Below are 6,000 nucleotides of genomic sequence, written 5' to 3' on the forward strand. Positions count from 1 at the left end.
TGAGTACTTTATACAAGTCTGGTCACCAGTGTGATGTCTATCATAGGAGCCGGTTCAGGAGGTGGGACTTCGTATGACAGTGGACGCTGGGTAAGCGGAAGATCGCAGCTCTGTTTAACCCAACAGCCCCCTCCCTCTTCCCTTCCGAGAACCCATGGTAGGGCTGGACCTGGGTGGCCCCCCCCCCCCCCCGCCACACCCAGGGCCTTAAATAATTTTTTTTTCTGGGTGGGGGTTCACCTCTTGGCTGAACAACATTTTTACTCAGTGGGGAGGATTCCCTCCAGTGCTGGGACAAGGTCATTTGGTGCCCAGGGTGAAGATGGCAAACTGAGTCCCCCCGGGTGTAAAGAAAGAATCGATGTCGTTTCACAAATTCTGAAGTTTACTATAGAGAATACTGAGGACCAGATGGTCTCCGGTAGTCTCTGACTCTGAGGCCCAGGCGTGACATTATGTCATCACTTCCGGCCTGGCAGTTGTAAATACTGCCATGATCCCGGCTAGAAAGGCTGAGAGTGTTTGTTTTTATTTATTTTTTTATCTCAGCCTTTCCTGCCTAGGAGGAGAGATCTGGGGTCTTTTAGACCCCAGATTTCTCTGTAAAGAGGACCTTTCATGCCCTATTCTTATTATAAGGGGGGATGTTTACATTCCTTGTAATAAGAATAAAAGTGATCAAAAAAGAAAAAAAAATTAAAGGAAAGTGTAAAAAATATAAAAATAAAATAAACAATAAAAAAAAAAAATTTTTAAAGCGCCCACAGAAGCGAATTCATACGTTCATCACGCCCACATGTGTAAACGACGTTCAAACCACACATGTGAGGTATCGCTGCGAATGTTAGAGTGAGAGCAACAATTCTAGCCCAAGTCCTCCTTCGTAACTCTAAAGAGGTAACCTGTAAAAATTTTTAAAGCATCGCCTATAGAGATTGTTAAGGACCGAAGTTTGGCGGCATTCCATGAGTGAGTGCAATTTTAAAGTGTGACATGTTAGGTATCTATTTACTCGGTGTAACATCATCTTTCACATTATATAAAAAAATTAGGCTAACTTTAGTGTTTTTTTTATTTTTTTATTCATGAAACCATTTTATTCGCAAAAAACGCGTTCGAAAAATTGCTCTGCAAATACCGTGTGGCATAATAAGGTTGCAACGACCGCCATTTTATTCCATAGGGTTTCTGCTAAAAAAATAATGTTTGGGGGTTCTGAGTAATTTTCTAGCAAAAAAATTATGATTTATACATGTTGGAGAGGAGTGCCACAACAGGCCCGGTATGGAAGTAGTTAACTGTCCCAGGAACCTCTTATGGCAAGTGGACCCACCATCCAGGAAATTATATCAGTGATGGTCACCAAAATACAAAAGGCTCGCTCGCCATAGTGTAAAAATCTTTAAAACTTTATTTAGGGTATACAATATTGCACTTACAGCAAGAAGAACACGTAATCGCATTAGGATCAAAACAAGCCGGCTGGCAAATCGCAGCTACCTGTCCTTCCGGGATTCGAGAAGCGTCAGCTGATTGAGTGATGTGCTGATGTCATCGCGCTTCTCAAAGTCCATGCAATCTGATAAGCAATCTATGGTGGAGGTGACTGACACAGGATCACTCAATTTAAGGTGGAAGATCAGGAGCGTAACTACAGGGGTTGCAATTGCAACCGGGCCCCATGCTCCAGGGGGCCTGTGCGGCTCCCCTGTACAACTGGATAGGAGGGGCGGCGGGGGCAGCATGTAGAGAAATCACCGTCCTCCTTTTTCCCCCTGTAGTTGCAGGAGGAAAATGGAGGAGATTGGTTCCTCTGTATGCTGCCCCGCCACTCCTCCTATCCAGTGCACTTGTGTTCTGCTGTCTCTGGGCCCCTGTGTGCTCCCCTGGTCCCCCCCCTACTGTGCTCCCTTCCCTCTCCTGCCAGCAGCTGCAGGGATTGTGTCACAATAGAGAACCAGGAAGGGGTCAGTAAATATGTAATTTACCAGCAACTTCCTTTTCTGAATGGACAGAGTCATAGTCAGTGACATTGTAAAAAAATAAAATAAAATGATAAAAAATCTTAACTAAAATACCAAAAAATAAAAACTACTGACACCAGTGGGTGAACTTCCAGGATCGCAAAGGTCACACTTGCTTCCGGGCCCTGGCATTCCACCACCGTGGGGAGGCCCCAAGATGGCAGGAAGGGGGCCCACTGCAGAACTTGTGAAAGGGTCCCTCAGCTGGACTGTAATAAAGGGCCCCGCAACGAGAGTAAAGGGCCCCAGGATCAGTGGGAAGAGCCCCAGGCTTGAAGGGAAGGGCCCTGGCCAGGGGTCTGGGGGGCCCTTAATGGTTTCTTGCACCGGGGCCCTGAAGGTTCTAGTTACGCCTCTGTGGCAGATGTTACCAAAGAACCTTTTTTAGCACATAGGGACTTTTTGTTTATCACTGATTTTAAAAATTCAGCATGAGGGGGTTAATGTATTGCTGATCACTGCTGCATTAGTGGCACTAGTGTCGGTGTTAATTAATACTAATGCAGCACAAATGGGTTAATTTACTGCCACTGGTCACTAATGTATCAGTGACCAGCGGCAATACATTAACCCCCTCATGCTGCATTTTACAAATTAACAGTGGCAGTGATAAACACCCCTCCTCGGCTCCTCAAGGTTGTGACTCAAGCAGCACTCCTTGCTCCTCCCATCTGGCCCGCCTCTTAGCAAGTGACGTCACGCCGGGCTGGGACTACAGAGCGCCTGTCAGGGGGAGTATTCCCCGCTAACAGGAAAAGAAAGGAAAAGTTAGGCTAGGCTTGCCACCTTAAAGTGGTAGTAAATCCTGATTTTTACCTATAGGTAAGCCTATAGCCTATACAGCTTATAGGTAAGGCTTACCTGTAGATAAAATGAATATCTCCTAAACGTGCACCATTTAGGAGATATTCACCCCGGATCCAGCCACTTGCGTCACTGGCCCATGCGCTCTGAAGGTTCGGTATGTAAATGAAATGAGAAACAGATGGTCCCAGTATGTAGTAGTCAACTGTTATACACCGATCAGTCATAACATTTTCACCACCCACCTAATATTATGTAGGTCCCCTTTTTGCAACCAAAAAAACAACCCTGACCCATTTAGGCATGGAATCCACTAGACATACTGTTCCATCACACTATCTCCATCGATTTGCCTTCTTCCCATACTGCATCCTGGTGCCATCTCTTCCCCAGGTAAGTGACGCACATGCACCCGGCCATCTATATGATATAAAAGAAAGCATGATTTCCATTGCTTTATGGTCCAGTTCTGATGCTCATGTGCCCATTGCACTTTTGGATGTGGACACAGCTCAGTGTAAGCACCCTGACTGTTCTGCGGCTACTCAGTCCCATACACAACAAATTGTGATGCTCTGTGAGTTCTGGCACCTTTCTATCACACCAACATCCACTTTTTAAGAAATTTGAGCTCCAGTAGCTCTTCTATATTGGATCAGATTACACAGCCCAGCCTTCCCTCCCCACCTCCATCACTGAGCCTTCCCTCCCCACCTCCATCAATGAGCCTTCCCTCCCCACCTCCATCTATGAGCTTTCCCTCCCCACCTCCATAAATGAGCCTACCCTCCCCACCCCAATCAATTAGTCTTCCCCCACCTCCATCAATGAACCTACCCTCCCCACCTCCATCAATTAACCTTCCCTCTCCACCCTCATCAATGAACCTCACCCCTCCTTCATCAAAGAGCCCCCCCCCCCCCACCTCCATCTATGAGCTTTCCCTCCTCATACCCATCAATGAGCCTTCCCTCCCCACCTCCAACAGTTAACCTTCCCTCCCCACCTCCAATAATGAGCCTTCCCTCCCCACCTTTATTAATGAGCCTTTCCTTTTCACCTCCATCAATAAACCTTCCCTCCCCACCTCTATCAATGAGCCTTTCCTCCCTATACCATCAATGTATGAGCCTTCCCTCCCTACCTCCATCAATGAGACTTTCCTCCCCACCTCCATCAATGAGACTTTCCTCCCGACCTACATCTTTGAGCGTTCTCTCCCCATCTCCATCAATGAGCCTTCGCTCCCCACTTCCATCAATGAGCCTTCCTTTCCCACAACCATCAATGAGCCTTCCCTCCCTACCTCCATCGATGAGACTTTCCTCCCCACTCTAACAATAAGCCTTCCCTCCCCACCTCCATCAACGAGCCTTTCCTCCCGACCTACATCTTTGAGCGTTCTCTCCCCATCTCCATCAATGAGCCTTCGCTCCCCACTTCCATCAATGAGCCTTCCTTTCCCACAACCATCAATGAGTCTTCCCTCTCCACCTCCATCAATGAGCCCTCCCTCCCCACCTCCATCAATGAGCCTTTCCTGCCCACCTCCATCAATGAATGAGCCTGCCCTCCCCACCTCCATCAATGAGCCTTTCCTTCTAACCTCCATCTATTAACTTTCTCTCCCCACCCCCATCAATGAGCTTTCCCTCCCCACCTCCATCAATGAGGCCTCCCTCCCCACCTCGATCAATGAGCCTTCCCTCCCCACCTCCATGAATGAGCCTCGGCTGCCCATGACCCTGTCACAGGCTGGCCAGTTCTCCTTCCTTGGACCAGTTTTGATCAGTCCTGAACAATGCAGACAGGGAACATCCCACAATACCTGAAGTTTTGGAGTTGCTCTGACCAAACCATCTAGCCATTACAATTTGATCCTTGTCAAAGTCGTTGAAATCCTTACACTTGTCTATTTTTTCTGCTTTCAACCCATCAACTTCAGGGACAACATGTTCACTTGCTTCCCAATATATCCCACTCATTTTTAGATGATATTGTGAAGAAATATTCAGTGTAATTCACTTTACCTCTCAGTGGTCAGAATGTTATGGATAGTCGATGTATATTTAACATTTATTTAAAGCTACATTAAGTCCTTGGGAAAGTAACGTGAAAGATCTTCTATAGGTCTGACACAAAGCTGGTACCCTTAACTTTGCAAGGACTTTATTAAGCTAAATCAATTGAAGACGGTTACTGCTGTAGGCAGATGACAATTTACCAGCCAATCTCTCACTGTGAACAATGGGCGGGAGGGATTTACACATGCTTGTTCGGAACACAAATCCCCAGAATACAATAAGACTACTTTCCAACAGCACAATGCTGTGCACTTGAAACAAAGACCTTATTCACTTCTTCCGCAGAGAATGAAGAACATAAGTGGTTGGCCCAAGATATTTCTTATATATAAGATCTTTACAGGGTGTAAAAATCACTTCTAATGCTTGTATGCACTATTAGCACTCTGTTGTTAACCCTCCCACAGCCCAACGATTGCCAAGAAAAAGGTCAAATCTTTAGAATGATTATTAAAGTAGGTGAAAGTGCAGCCTAAAATATGGCTCTCCTTCCTATGCCCCCCCCCCCCCCTCCCCAGTTAAGCTTAGTTGGGGCTTTGGTGTCATCTGGCTGGCTTCCTCCTAGGCTTCTGTCTCAGGGGGTAAAACACCTACACAGGGTTCTCCTGCTGAATTAGGCCCAGGAACACTGCACCCTGCTGCACAGGCCTCAGACTACTTATGAGCTTTCCCTCCACCTTCTGGGCATACCTACCCGGGGAAATATGACTCTTATCCCAACTTTTTCGCTGTATGCTGAGAAAGGATCAACGCCCAATCAAGAAATCCCAGGAACCTTGATGTCGCTTTAAAGTTGTAGGTTACAACCTGCAACGCAAAGTGGTGGAAGGGTGGGCTCATGTAGACCTACAGTCGTAGAATTTAACCTGTCATTTGCATTAAGTAGGTTGATAAGAAAATTTAGTCTGGCTTCACTGTTAACAGTGGAGCAGGTATTTGATTACTCAGGGCTGCTGTTCTGCTACTACTAGAGGTTTCTCGAAGCATAGTGGGAGGGAGATAAGGACAGGCAGCCTAAAGATTTAAGGAACTCCAACCAATCCCTAGGGAGGTGTGTCCATAAATAGAGGGGGGGCATAAATAGTCTA

Source organism: Pelophylax lessonae, assembly GCF_965119305.1.
Source record: "Pelophylax lessonae genome assembly, chromosome: 9".
NCBI lineage: Eukaryota > Metazoa > Chordata > Amphibia > Anura > Ranidae > Pelophylax > Pelophylax lessonae.